Source organism: Mirounga leonina, unplaced genomic scaffold, assembly GCF_011800145.1.
Source record: "Mirounga leonina isolate KUSES-001 unplaced genomic scaffold, KU_Mleo_1.0 Mir_53, whole genome shotgun sequence".
In the NCBI taxonomy this organism is placed as follows: Eukaryota; Metazoa; Chordata; class Mammalia; order Carnivora; family Phocidae; genus Mirounga; species Mirounga leonina.
Genome location: NW_023270807.1, coordinates 56,833,097 through 56,847,428, shown reverse-complemented (window position 1 = coordinate 56,847,428; position 14,332 = coordinate 56,833,097). Strand labels below are relative to the sequence as shown.

Here is a 14,332-nt window from a genome sequence, read left to right as displayed (position 1 = left end):
AGTCAGAAATGTTGCTGCTACTCTTTGGCATCTGTATTGTCCTCTTCCCTTTCCTGCCACCACTGTCCACTTGCAGAACATACTATCCTGGTCACTAGGCCTATGAGAGAGGTTTTTTACATTCATGCTCCACTGGCTTCCCCCATCAAATGTGAAGGTGGATTCCTCTTGGAGCTCTCTGCTCTCCACAGGCCTGGTCATGGGTGCAGAGAAGGAGTAATCACTCTGTAGATTCTATGTGGGCAAATACTTTTGCTGAATGTTTACGATATGTAAAATAATATTTTATTGGTGGATGGTTAAAAAGCCCCTTTTGGGACTTCTATTAGAGCTAAATTACATGAATTCTCAGCCTTTTCCATGGGAAAGTACCATTTTTATTTTTAATGTAATTTTCCCATTTATTTTCATTCTTAAAATCTAAGTCATCATACCAGTGATGGTCACCGTGCTTTACCACACAAGTAAAGACATTTATATTCATGATGACTACATTCTGACTACAATTTAGTGAACAAGAAAATATTCTGGAAGAGAGAAATGTAGCATTCTATAAGCACTGTAGAAGTAGAAATTTTCTTTTAGTTTGGTTCTAACATATACATTCTGTATAGGAAGTATCTTCTGCAAAGGCAACTCAAGAGACCTAAAATTAGCACCATACCTTTGATTTAAATAGAATACAGTATCCAAAGATTAGAATATAATGACACTACATATTTTCTCATCAGTCCTTTCATAAAGGAAATAGAGAATTGAAAATTAAACTCTTGCTAATAGGATGCTGAATATTGGCTTTGTATCTCTTGAAAAAATAAGAGAAATTAAATTATAAATCAAATCAGCTTTATTTTTTTTTAAAGATTTTATTTATTTATTTGAGACAGAAAGAATGAGAGACAGAGAGCATGAGAGGGAGGAGGGTCAGAGGGAGAAGCAGACTCCCTGCTGAGCAGGGAGCCCGATGCGGGACTCGATTCCGGGACTCCAGGATCATAACCTGAGCCGAAGGCAGTCGCTTAACCAACTGAGCCACCCAGGCGCCCAAATCAAATCAGCTTTAAAAGTCATAATGGAATCATGCTTACTTGAAATGTGTGTTCATGCACAGGTTCAATAGACTGTCCCTAACATTATCTAGCAAAGACAAGAGTCAGAGAGAAAACGGTTTGTTGTGTGGAGTCGCTAAACACATATATACTTCAAAACAGGATGACAGATGTGGAACAGCTGCTCATTATCCATAAGGAAGTGGGAGTTTGCCTTCTTTGAAATTATTTATAAGCTGCTTCATGCTTAGTTCTAATTTTTTTTTCTTTTGGGTAAATAGAATTAAACATTCATGATCAGAATTTTAAAGTATATGTTGATTTGCAACAACAACACTCACATATATCACATTATCAAAATGCTTCACACTTTAATTATAGCAATATTCATGAGGGTCTTGTTACATCTAGTAATTATAATAAACATCTATCAAATGCTTACTATGTGCTGGGCACCACTTTAAGTAATTTAATTCATTTGATCCTCACAACTACCTTCAGAGGTAGATACTATTCTCATTCTCATGTTACAAAGCTCAGAGAGGTTATTAACTTACCCAAGATCACACAGCTAGTAAATGGTGTTGCCTAGATTCAAACACTAGCATTCTGACTCCAGAATCCATACTTGGCTAAATCATCATATTGTATATTGTGTTCGTAAAACAAAACACAGACTATTTCAAGTGTGCAATTTACGTAGTATGTGACAATCATTGCCTTAAAAGAGAAACTTCCTGACCAACAGGATTATCAGTCAGAATAGGCTTGGCTAAGATGTGGGCACAAAATGATCCAATAACATCACATGCCCAAGGTAGGTCAGCAAGAGGCTCTCCTCCCCCCAGTTACCTAAGGACCTAGACTTCCATTTTCTCTGGCAGCAGAAGAGAAGATGGAGCAGGGGCACAACATTCCTAAATGTCCCAGCTCGGAAGTCTCACATTTCACTTTCACTTATATTTCATTGGATGAAACCAGTCACTTGGCTGCATCTACCTGCAAAGCCGTTGGGAAATGTGGGTAATGGGTAGAAAAATATTAGAGAAAAGCCACTGAAGCCAAAGAAGAATAAAGAGATGGCAAGGAAGCATTTAGCTACTCTAAATGTTGACTGAAATTTAGGAGACATAGTATGTCCAAACTTCCATAAAGCATTTGACACCAGTGTTAAGTGGACAAGACAGAGAAACAATGGCTGGAAGTGGTTGTGGCTAAAGAGCAAGGCTGGCCCCTAAGGACACGACTGGACGCAGTGCAGCTCCTTGCAGAGGCCTCAGCCTGATCACCAGTTCTTTGTGGGTTTTTTTTTTTAATGCTATGTTAGTCACCATACATTACATCATTAGTTTTTGATGTAGTGTTCCATGATTCACTGCGTGTAACACCCAGTGCTCCATGTAACACATGCCCTCCTTAATACCCACCACCAGCCTCACCATCCCCTCACCCCCCTCCCCTCTAAAACCCTCAGTTTGTTTCTTGGAGTCTATAGATCACCAGTTCTAAATCCAGGAGCACCTGATGGAGGGCACATCTGAAAGTTCAGGTGTCTCACTGATGGGGGTTGACAGCAATGTTTAAATCAGATTGCTAAATTATTAATTTATAATAACCATAAAAGTGGAATAATCTTATTTTGGCTGATAAATTCTCTATTTGGTAGATATATCAATTCGGAATGATGTATAAATTCTGCATATATATATCATATAAAGTCAGAGAATATATGGAAAGAGCAAATAGAATGAATTGATTATTTTAGTTATCATTGGTTTAAAACTAGGAGAGCCCTGAGCTATGCCAGACAAGAAAGGCAGGTCCACATATGAGAGCTGGCGAAAGGACATCTTGGATACAGCCACGCCTACTTTGAGTCGGTCTGCCAGCAAGTAGAGGGAAGGGCACAGCAGATCAAGGATTCACGAAGGAACCGGCGGATGTGGCCCAGGGTCCTACTCTGGTCCTCGCGGAGACACACCCTGCCATCTCAGCAGATTATGAGAAGTGAGTGTGGATTCTGCCAGGGTGGAGGGACCCAGAACTTGAAGTTCACCGCTTTCATACAGTGGAGGGCTGGGGAAAGGGAATAGGACACAGGGGACATATCAGCCATGTCGTGAGGACCTCACATCTCAGTTCCAGGCCCATCATTTCTCTCTCTCTCTTTTTTAATTTTGGTAAAATACACATACCATAAAGTTTATCATTTTAATCACTTGTAAGTGTACAGTTCAGTGGCATTAAGCACGTTCACATTATTAAGCAACCGCCACCACTATCTACCTCCGGAATTGTTTCATCATTCCAAGTTGAAACTCTTTACCCATGAAACATAATTTCTTTTTTTTTTTAAAGATTTTTATTTATTTATTTGAGAGAGAATGAGAGAAAGCACATGAGAGTGGGGAGGGTCAGAGGGAGAAGCAGAACCCCGCTGAGCAGGGAGCCCGATGTGGGACTCGATCCTGGGACTCCAGGATCATGACCTGAGCCGAAGGCAGTCGCTTAACTGACTGAGCCACCCAGGCGCCCCATAATTTCTTTTTTAAAAAAATAATAAAATAAAAAGATCTTTACTGAAATAGAACTGACGTACAATACCCTATTAGTTTCAGATGTTCATCATAGCAATTCAGTATTTTTGTACATTACAAAATCATCCCCACGGTAAGTCTAGTTACCATCTGTCACTATACAAAGTTATTACAATGTTATGGGCTATATCCCCTATGCTGTACTTTACGTCCCCATCACTTATTTACATCAAAGTTACAAAGACCTAGGTGCCCCCATGTTTTATTTCTTGTCTATCTGCTGCCTGCCGCAAGGCTGTGGCCATATACAGCTGGTATACCTGCCTGGAGGGCTGAATGCTCACGCCCCCTGGTTAGGGCTACAGGCACACAGAACAAGTGTGTCTGTGCTCCCTGGCTCTCCTCCCCAGCATGGGAACATCTGCTCCCTCTGTGACCACATTCCTTCTTCCAACTTAGTATGTATAACAAATTTGGACAGTAAATACACTGATTCTGTCTTAGTTCATTCGGGCTGCTATAACAGAATACCAGAGACTTGGTAGCTTATAAACAACAGAAATTTATTTTTCACCATTCTGGAGGCTGGCAGGTCCAAGATCAAGACACCAGCAGATCTGGTGACTTCTGAGGGCCCACTTTCTGGTTCATAAACAGCGCCAATGGCTGTGTCCCCACAGGGTGGGAAAAGGGCCAAGGGAGCTTTCTTGGGCCTCTTTCACACGGGCACTAATCCCTTCATAAGGGTTCTGTCCTTATGATGTAATCACCTCCCAAAGGCCCCAGTTCCTAAGACCACATCACACTGGGCATTAGATTTCAACATAAAAATTTAGCCAGGGAGGGGCACAAACATTTAGACTATGACACATCCTTTTTTTTTTAATTAACATATAATGTATTATTTATTTCAGGGGTACAGGACATTCTTTTTTTTTTAGTAGCACATTCTTTGTAGAGGCTTATGCCTTATTTATCGTAAATAAGGGTTTCTCTAGATACCTCGGGTAATTATTTACAGATTACTACTACAGAAGAACAACCTATATGTATTTCTTTTCTAATTTAATTTTGAAAAACATCTTAAACTTGATGTTAGGTGAACACTCTGTTCTTCCTTCTATTCATTATCTACAGACGTTAGTCCAGTTGGACAATCCCTATCTGGTTGAACAGCACCAGGGATGCTGAAGGGTGGGTTGAAACCAGTCCCTATAGAGTACAACCTCTGGAGACATGTTTCAGGTGAGACTCAGTTCTTGGCCCTGTTCAACTAAGAAGTTTATCCCTTAATTGGATAAAACTGTAAAATGAATGCTGATCAAATTGTTGAATAATTTCAAGCAAGGAAGGAAATGCAAGATTTCAGAATCAGAATCTAAAAAGGCCTAGTGGGCTGAAATGATGAGATCTAACACTGAGACTGAAGGGTGGTAAATTCAAGGTCCTGCACTTGGATCCCAAACTTGACCTGCTTAAGGGCCAGGCAGGGGTCATGGGGTTTCTAAGTGCTCACAGGTCTGACTTTGCTCTTTTAGATTTCCCAGCTTCCCTGCAGTTAGGTTTGTCATTGCCTGACTCTGACAGTGGAATGTGAGTGGGAGTGACATATGTCACTTCTAAAATGAGGAAACTAAAGATCAGGTGTGCCTTTCCCCACATTCACTTCCTCCTTCCCACAGCAGGATGATACCAGGGAGACCATGAAACAACAAGCTGGAGGAGCCACAAGATGAAAGCAACATATTCCCTTAGTCACCTCTTTGAAGTGAACAACTCAAACCTCCCTGGAATCGGATGTGAGGAAGAAAAAACTTTGATTCTATTAAGCTACTGAGATCTTGGGGTTGTTTGTTTACATCTGAAAAAGCATTTAAGGATTTTAGCTGGCAGTAAGTTTATATGAATCAACTAGAAAGATGCTTCCTATTCTTAACTTCGCAGCAGCCCTCCACCACCAGCTTCCCCCTTGATGTGGAAAGGCCGACCTCCTCTGGAAATCTCAGCATCCTCTAGGCTTTCCTCCCACCTTGCTAGCTGCTCCTTTCTCTGACTTTCTTTGCATTTTCTTCTCAGGGGCTATTAATTATTGAGTTTCTCTAGATTCAGTCCTCTGGCCTTTCCTCTTTTTATCTGATGTTCTTCCATATAGATCCAATTGCCATTTATATGCAGAAGACTCACAAATTTATATCACCACCTGAGAACACTCTTCTGAGCTCCGGACACACATAATCAGACTTTCTACTTGATAGTTCCTTGTGCAATTTTCAATGACTCTTCTTACAAAACCTCACTTCTACTCGTTCCTCCCAAATCTGGCCCAAGAGTGTTTCCCACCTCACCCAATGGCACAGTGCCCCTCCAGTCACATCAGACAGAAGCTGTAAGTCCATGAATCCCTCACCTTTATCTAATGCTCTCCTTCCCCACCTTATATGATCCATTATAAAGTTTTACCAATTTTCCTTCTAAACACTTCTCAATTCCATTGTCCTCTTGCCAGTGACACCAAGCTACCTTGCCATTGTCTGTTCCCCAAGCTCCTGCAGACATCTTTGTACTGATCCATATGCATATACACTGGTGTCTTCTCAATCCACTCTTCATGGTAATCTTTTAAAATTAAAATGTCCTCTCCCTCCTGTTTAAAACTCCTCATGGTTTCCCATTTGTTGTGTTAGGCTCAAGATAAAATGGCCTCAAGAACCTGCATGATCTGGCACCTTCTATTTTCTGATTGACCTCACTTCCTGCAGGCTTTCTCTTTCTTTGCTCCATTCGCGCTGGACTCCTTCCCATCCCTCATACCTTCACCAGGGTCTTTACTATCCACTCGCACTGCATATGCTTGTTTCCTTGCCTGAGATAATTTTCTGTCTTCTCATCACCCTATTAGCTCTATCCTTCCTTCAGCATCTGGCTCAAGAGAAGAGAAGCCTTTTTGATCTCCCTGATTAGCTCAAATCCTCCTGTAACAGTTTCATAGGACTGTATACCTTTTCTTAGGACTTGTCACAGATGCAATTTTACATTTATTTGTGAGATCATTTGTTCCTCTCAATATTCTTCATTGGATTATAAGCTCTATGAAAGTAGAGGCCAGTGTTTTCTTTTGCTCATTTTTATCTCCAGCACCTAATACAGTGCCAGATAGAGATTATGTTCTCAGTATTTGCTAAAGGAAGAACAGAAGGGAAAGGGTGGAAAGGAAAGATGGAAAGAGAGAAGGGAGGAAAGAAGAAAGGAAGAAGTCAGGTCAGTTTCTTCTCTAAGGTTGCCAATTTGCACGTGGAAAATTGGGTTAGGTTGTGAGTGCCATATTTTGAGACAAAAACAAACCAGAATATATTCAGAAGACAGAAACCAAAAAAGTAAGGGGAGGCCAAGTTGGGAATCGAATTACCACCAATTTCTTGTAGTCAAGGGATCCTATTTTAAAGAAAAATATGATGTACTATTTCACAATGTGAAACAATTCACACCATTCATCTTTTGCAGATAAAAGCATTTAAAAGGAAAACAACTGCAAGTTTGTAAATAGTCTTCAGAGTCTATTACTGGACAAAAATACATATGAAAATTCTTCAGTGTCTCCACGCACTTATATTGATTGGCGCTTTTGTCCCCTTTTCCTGTTCCTATTTCTAAACTAATATAATAGAATTATCTGCTTCAGTAAATCTCATGAGTAGTCTCCTGTGAACATGTAGGGTTTAATTCAAGAGGAATAGTTTATAATAATTGTCAAAACCATTGCTTTATGCTAAGTAGAATTACTGCCTGATTGCTTCTGAGTTTGATTTTTTTTTTTTTTTTTTGGCTTTGAATGATATTGCATATGGGGGTGCCTGGGTGGCTCAGTTGTTAAGCATCTGCCTTTGGCTCAGATCATGATCCCAGGACTCTGGGATCGAGACCCGCATCAGGCTCCCTGCTCTGCGGGAAGCCTGCTTCTCCCTCTTCCACTCCCCCTGCTTGTGTTCCCTCTCTCACTGTGTCTCTCTCTGTCAAATAAATAAATAAAATCTTTAAAAAAAAGATATTGCATATGAATATGAAAGTTATAGTCATGTAGTCATGAATTAAAGAATATATAAATACACATGTGGTAGCAAAGTTAAAATTAATAACCAGATTAGCTGCCAACTATGAACATTAATAAAAGTGACTAACCAAGTTATAAAACCATCTGCCATGGTCATTTACTGGAAATTGCCAAGTTCCTAAAAGTTGCTGATATTTATTATATATCTTAAGTAATAGTTTAGACTTTTGCATTTTTTTCATTTGTACTTCTCTTTTTATAATTCAAAATTTCACAGTGCCAAATATATCCTTCTCACCACTTCTAAGCCTTTAAACTGCATACCAGAGGAGGTTTAATTTGTTTGTTTCAACACCAGTAAAAATAGAGGAAGAATCAAATGACTTGATTCTGGATTAAGGAAGTTATTATCTGAATCAAAGGAAGTGCCTATAGTCTGTAGCACTTGGCTCCCAGAAGAATATCAAACTGGGTCCACCTCAATCACTCACCAAGTGCTCCATCAGTGACTATGTTAAGGGAACAGGAGCAAGACTGGGGCTCCACATGGCAAATCATGTTGGCAGGAGAGGGGTGGTACCCACTTTTTAGTGGGGAAGAGGTCTGGATAGAAGCATTGCTCACAAGAACATGGCTGAGGAACAACTCAGAGAAATCACATGAGACTGGCCTCCAGCTTCAGGTCTCCAAATAGGTAAGGGCCAAGGATAAGGCAAGTTGGAAGAACTGGATTTCAGCCGCTGTAAAATCTTATGGGATTGTCTTAGAACAGAGTCCAAATCAGTTCCACTACTAAACAAAACAGGGTCTAGAGTCAAAAGCAAAATTGCTTCAAGTGAGCCTTAAGTAAATGGAAGGAATTTAGAAGGAATTTAGCACTTACCCACTGCCCAGGTAGTGGGCAGAGAAGAAAGTGAAAATAAAGTGATCGCATTGACTCTATGAAAATCGTATGTGAATCAGAAAGTTCATGATGTTAAAAAAAAAAAACACTTTTGCCTTAGTTACATTCACGTATCTTACGAAAGTATTCTAAAGAAATGAACTTGGACAACAAAAAATTATATGGCTACCAGACTCAGACCCTCGCTTCATCATTCTTGCACAAATCTGGCCATTGGAAGCATCTGTGGAAAGAATAACACGGAATGAAGATTTCAGGTTGCAAAAAAACATTGCTGAGATCCCTTTTAAGAAATATTTTTTAAATGTATTTGGCCATCTTATCTGAATAAATACATTTATAAACATCGTTACCAGGTAGCAAGAGGTGATCCTGTCCAATGTTTGCAGAGATTTTTATGGTTGGCAAATATAGTGTAAAATTTGCAAAGATACGGGGCTAGGAGTATGTTTATATTGGATAAGTGAAAAAGCCCAGCTTATGCAGTGAACTTCATTAATGTCGACAGTCAATTTGAAGCATATAGGCCCGGAAGTTCGCTTTTCTTATCAAAACTTTTGGGTCAAAATGATTGAAAAAAATATTTCAACTCACACCTCTCTTGGTTTTTAAGAGAAGAGGTGTCAAATTTATAAAATATCAAATATCTGTTACTTGACAAGATTAAAAGAAATTCCACTTAAAAATACTTGCTGGCAATGTATTCTATGATTAAAAAAAAATCCACTAATGGTGTGTTTGTGCGTGTGTGTGTGTGTGTTTTAATAGCCTTGGACCTTGTAGGCTTGAAGCAGGTACATACTACTTGCAGTAACTCTTGGAAGTAGCACATGCAATTCGACCCTGAATCTAAACCTCTAATCATTTGGTTTTGACAACTTCTATTCAGTGTGTCCTGCCAACAACATATTAATTAGATGTGACCCAGTGGTTCCAAGTCATTGCAGGAAAGCAAACAAAGCTCCAGAGATTACATGCTAAAACTCAACTATCTTCTTGACTGCTTTGTAAAATAAAGGAAGTGAAAACCTGAAGTAATTCTCATAAAGGCCAGCTACATGGAGGAAAAGAAGGGGCAGGGACAGGTGGATTACCAAGATTATATGTCTTTATGAATTGTTTACCTTGCCTGCAAAAACCTATTCAGAGTGGTCCTACCAATATTCCCAGCCCAATCTGCTGAGTGTTTCTAAAGAAAACATAAAGGACTAAATAAACAACTTTGATTTTGTGAAACAGTTGGTATAGAAAGAACACGAATTGTGGTGGTCATTGAGTAATGTACAGAACTGTCGAATCAATATGTTATACACCTGCAACTAATAAAACATTGTATGTTAATTATACTTCAATTTAAAAAAATCAACTATCTATCTGGATGAATCTAAGTGTTCTAAATATGTAACAGTATTAGTTTGCTAGGCTGTCATAACAAAGCACTACAAATTGGGTTGCTTAAACAACAGAATTTTTTTTAAGTACACTGTAAATAATAGAAGCAAGTGTGGGAAACATTTGTGCAGCACAGGAAAGAATGTAACTCAATCACTTAAAGGAAAATTATTGTATCATCTGTCCCAGTCCTATCAGTATTTCATTGAGAGTAGTTATTGTCCCAAAAGATTAATAATAAGATGATACTTCTCATCTTCATTATTATAATTAATGACAATAAGGATCACTGGTGAAAATCAGTATTGATCAACAACATTGATCTGAGTCATTGAATTAAACTTCTTGCAGTAAAAATCTTTGCAGTAAAAAAAAATGAAGTGGTACCAACAGGATTTCTATGATTGTAACACTGATGATTAAAAGTAAAAAGACTAATGGAAAATGAATATCTGTAGTATATTTTGATTTTTCATTCTTAGGATGTTAGAGAAAGAGGTATCCTGACCTTTTAAGCAATTTTCCTGTCAGAAACACTAATTTCCTTCTATATTCAGTGCTGGGCAGGGATGTAGATGCTTTTGCTTTTCCTAGCATGTGGTATTGACTTTGGAGCAAAACTTAAATGGAACCCAGATGTTTTTGCCCTTAACCCCAACTCCTGCCTCCAGGCCTGCGGTCTTAGGCCAACCCTGATTCATAACTCAGCACCTTTCGGAATTCCTTGAGAAGAATCCACCCTCTCAAAGGCATTATTGAGATATATAGACTATACTGAAGACTCTGAGGGAAAGGTTTGCTTTGCAAACTCCATAGCAAGCAACTTAAAAATTAATACAAATTCTTTTCCTAAACTCTTTTCTTAGACATTCCCCCCTCCCCTTTCTAACCATCCCTACTGGATTTTCTACCCTCCTCCTGGATTTTCTGGAAATTTCATATTACTCCCCCATCTTCTGTGCAGGGCCTTTTAACTCTGCCCATCTTCCATGCTAAACAGGGTACACTCAAACGCACCATAGCATTTAGGCAAAGGGTCCCCCAGGTAACAAGATCCACTTGCTTTATAAGGCAATTTAATTGTCCATTAGGATCTCATCTTTCATACTAAGAAGTTCACCCAAGTGGGGTTTTTTTCCTAAAAATATACAACGTTCTCCCTAAGAAGAATTCTGTAGAATAAAAATTTCTCCATTTCTCTTAATAAAAGTCACTCTCTCTGATTCAAAAATTCCAATAGCCTACAACTACACAATAAGAAATACCAAGGAATGTGACAATCCACGAACATATCTACCAACTCCCTGGAGATCTCTCTCCTAGAATAAATTCTTAAAAATTCTAATTTCAAAGTATAAATTGCCACACATGTTTTGGCCTAGATAGAAGACCTGGTTTTAAAAAGATATCCCTGTTTTGAAAATGACCTTTGATCACTCAACATCATTTCTCCATTCCACTCCCCAAGAGTACATACTTTTTTTTTTAGAAAATTATGTATCGCTTAAGTTCATATCAATGGGATCCAAACTTTTAAAAGAAGCAGATTCATGCAGTAAAATAACTTACTCAAAGATCCTCTTTTCTTGTAATAAGCCATACCAAAAAGAATTTGAACTTGCAGATGCATGTGTTATGGCATAACTGTTTAAGATGTAACTAACGAAATAACTATTGGATTACGAATCTAAGAAGGGCCTTGATGGAGTGATGAGGAGTGGGGTAAGTGTAGTGTGGGCTGGGTAGAAATTACACCTGTCTGATTTTCCAATTTTGTGTTGTGACACCATGTTAACTAGGCAAGAAAAGGAGTCTCAGCTACTTAAAGTCACGGCTTCAGGTCTGATGATGGCTCCATCTCTAACATTAGTGAGTTATGTCATCTTTTGAGTTCCAATTTTCTCATCTGTAAAAGAGGGATAACAAATCCTACCTCAGAGCATTATCATGAGCATTAATTATATGAGTGTTTAACACATGGGAAGACATCAGGACAATGCAATTAGAATTTCATAGATGGAGAAAGTGAGCCTCTTCTTCCTAGCCTCAACTCGGGATACCTCTTTGCAAGCCCCCCAGATCATCTCTGCTTAACACTCAACAACCTACCATGGAGATTATTTTGATCTAATATTTTGTCTAAAATTTGCCAGGGCCAGATTCTGACTTTCATGGGCCCTGGGCACTTTTGTCCTTTTGGGCTCCTTCCTCTGTAAAAGCATATTGAAAACTTTGTTTTATGAATGTGTTGGCATAAAGATGAATACAACCCAGGCTTGATCCATTTTTATATATTTATTATGATAATATTCATTTTTCTCTGATTTTTGAAAGAAGTTAAAACATTTTTGTGGGCCTCTAAAAGTATCTTGGGTCCTGGGCACTCTGCCTATTGAGCCTACTGGATAAGTCAGTCCTTGTTAGCTTCTTGCTCCTGTTGTAGGCTCCAACTTTTCATTTGTGGTACTTTTTCTCAAGTATTTAAGGAGAAGTCTCAATCCCCTCTCCTCTTTTACTCTTTGTTGAACACATTAATTTTCTATAATCTCTCTTCATAGACTCACTCCTCTTACCCTTTTATCATCTGGTTGATTTCTTTGGGTGCCTTTGAATTCTAACCATAGTACTGATGTTTGTCTTTGGTAAGTATAAAACTATGATATCCTAGGCCACCTGATGGAGGCCATATTGAATACAATGATTTATTTCCTCTTCAGACATGTGAAACTCCAGTTTTTGAACTTTTTAAGTGCATTTGGGCTTTTTAATTTTTATTTGTTTTTAGTAGCTGACAGAGCATATTTAATTTCTTCTGAACTCTTACCCTCAGATTTTACTGCTTTCCAAATGTCATTGTTTCATTTGTTCCCTTTTTTGACTGCATACACAGAATATTCTCAAATCAAAACTAATAATAAATCAAACACTTAGCCATGGAGATTTAGCATTCCATCACCTGTCTCCAAAGTGTAGCCATTAAAAGAAAGCGACAACCCTAGGGACCCAGATTTTAATCGGGTTTACAACAGAAGACACACGAAATATGACATAATTCACCTTTATTTGCTACTTGGTGATCACTTAAAACATTCACTTTACATTTATCAAAAGTCATTTATACTAGTTTTCGTTTTATCTTAATGTAACTAGTTTACATTTTTATTTTATTTCTGGTTTTAAAATTCTAGATGTCTTAAAAAAATGGTTTCTCTTAATTTTCTCCACAGTTTTACTAATGAGTATTGAATTGAAGTTTTAAAAAAATTAACATTATATCAAAAACTAATACCTTGGCTAATTGAATTTAAATTAAAAAAAATAAAAATTAACATAATACATTTTTATTTATACTGTGCTGTATTCTAAGAAAAGATTTAAGAAGGTCTATAAAGATGCATACAAAATGGTAAAATAAAATAAATTTGAAATAAATCATGGGAAAAATCAAAGAGGTAATAAAAGTAGGAAATGAGTTGGAAAAATGTATGTATGATATCTTATGCTGTGAGTGCCCACACTCTTGCTGGAAACAGGCCACAGCTTTGACTTTAAGCTCAGTACTAGGTAAGGCAAACAATATATGCTTCAATTTTTCCACCTAAAAACTGATAAAAATATTTACCAGATACTTGGGATGAATAAAAATAGTATCAAATAATTTTTACGTGGCTGTGACCCCTTTAAAGGAAAGACAAAGTGTTATTTCATAAAGCTTACCTCTGCCTACCCCCGCCAAGCTTCCCATCTGCCATATTTGATTTCTCAGTAACACAAGGAAAATTGTCAATTATCTACAGCCAGAAATTCTCATCTGCTTTTTAAAAATCATCAGGGCTGTCAAGTTGTGCACTGCCAAACTAAGGGATACTATTCACAGGCTATATGTTAGAAATAAAAAAATTTGGAAAACAGAAAAAATAAAGAATATACAAAAGAGTATAAAATACATCTTAATTACACAGAGATAATATCTGTTAACACTTTGTTCCTTTTATCTTTTTTTTTTTTTTTTTTTTTTTGACAAGAGAGAGACACAGCGAGAGAGGGAACACAAGCAGGGGGAGCGGGAGAGGCAGAAGCAGGCTTCCGGCTGAGCAGGGAGCCTGGTGCGGGGCTTGATCCCAGAACCCCGGGATCACGCACGACCCAGGCGAAGGCAGACGCTTAACGACTGAGCCACCCAGGCGCCCCTGTTCCTTTTATCTTTTTAAGGACAACTTCCTACAAAGGGAATTCTTGCAATAAAAGATATGTTTGTTTGTTTGTAAGATTTTATTTATTTGACAGAAAGAGAGGCACAGCGAGAGAGGGCACACAAGCAGGGGGAGTGGGAGAGGGAGAAGCAGGCTTCCCGCAGAGCAGGGAGCCTGATGCGGGGCTCGATCCCAGGACCCTGGGACCG

General features: G+C 38.4%; 1 long non-coding RNA gene across 2 annotated transcripts in view; it reads right to left on the bottom strand.

Annotated features, from left to right (window-relative positions):
- Positions 1–14,332, bottom strand: part of LOC118001482 — a 92,872-nt gene that overhangs the window by 27,641 nt on the left and 50,899 nt on the right. The window contains exon 3 of one of the 2 annotated variants that reach the window (XR_004676708.1): positions 7,701–8,761. The exons of the other annotated variant lie outside the window; for it this stretch is intronic. This is a non-coding gene — a long non-coding RNA (uncharacterized LOC118001482). Of the gene's footprint in view, positions 1–7,700; positions 8,762–14,332 lie in introns of those variants that run through there. 2 annotated transcript variants of the gene reach the window in all.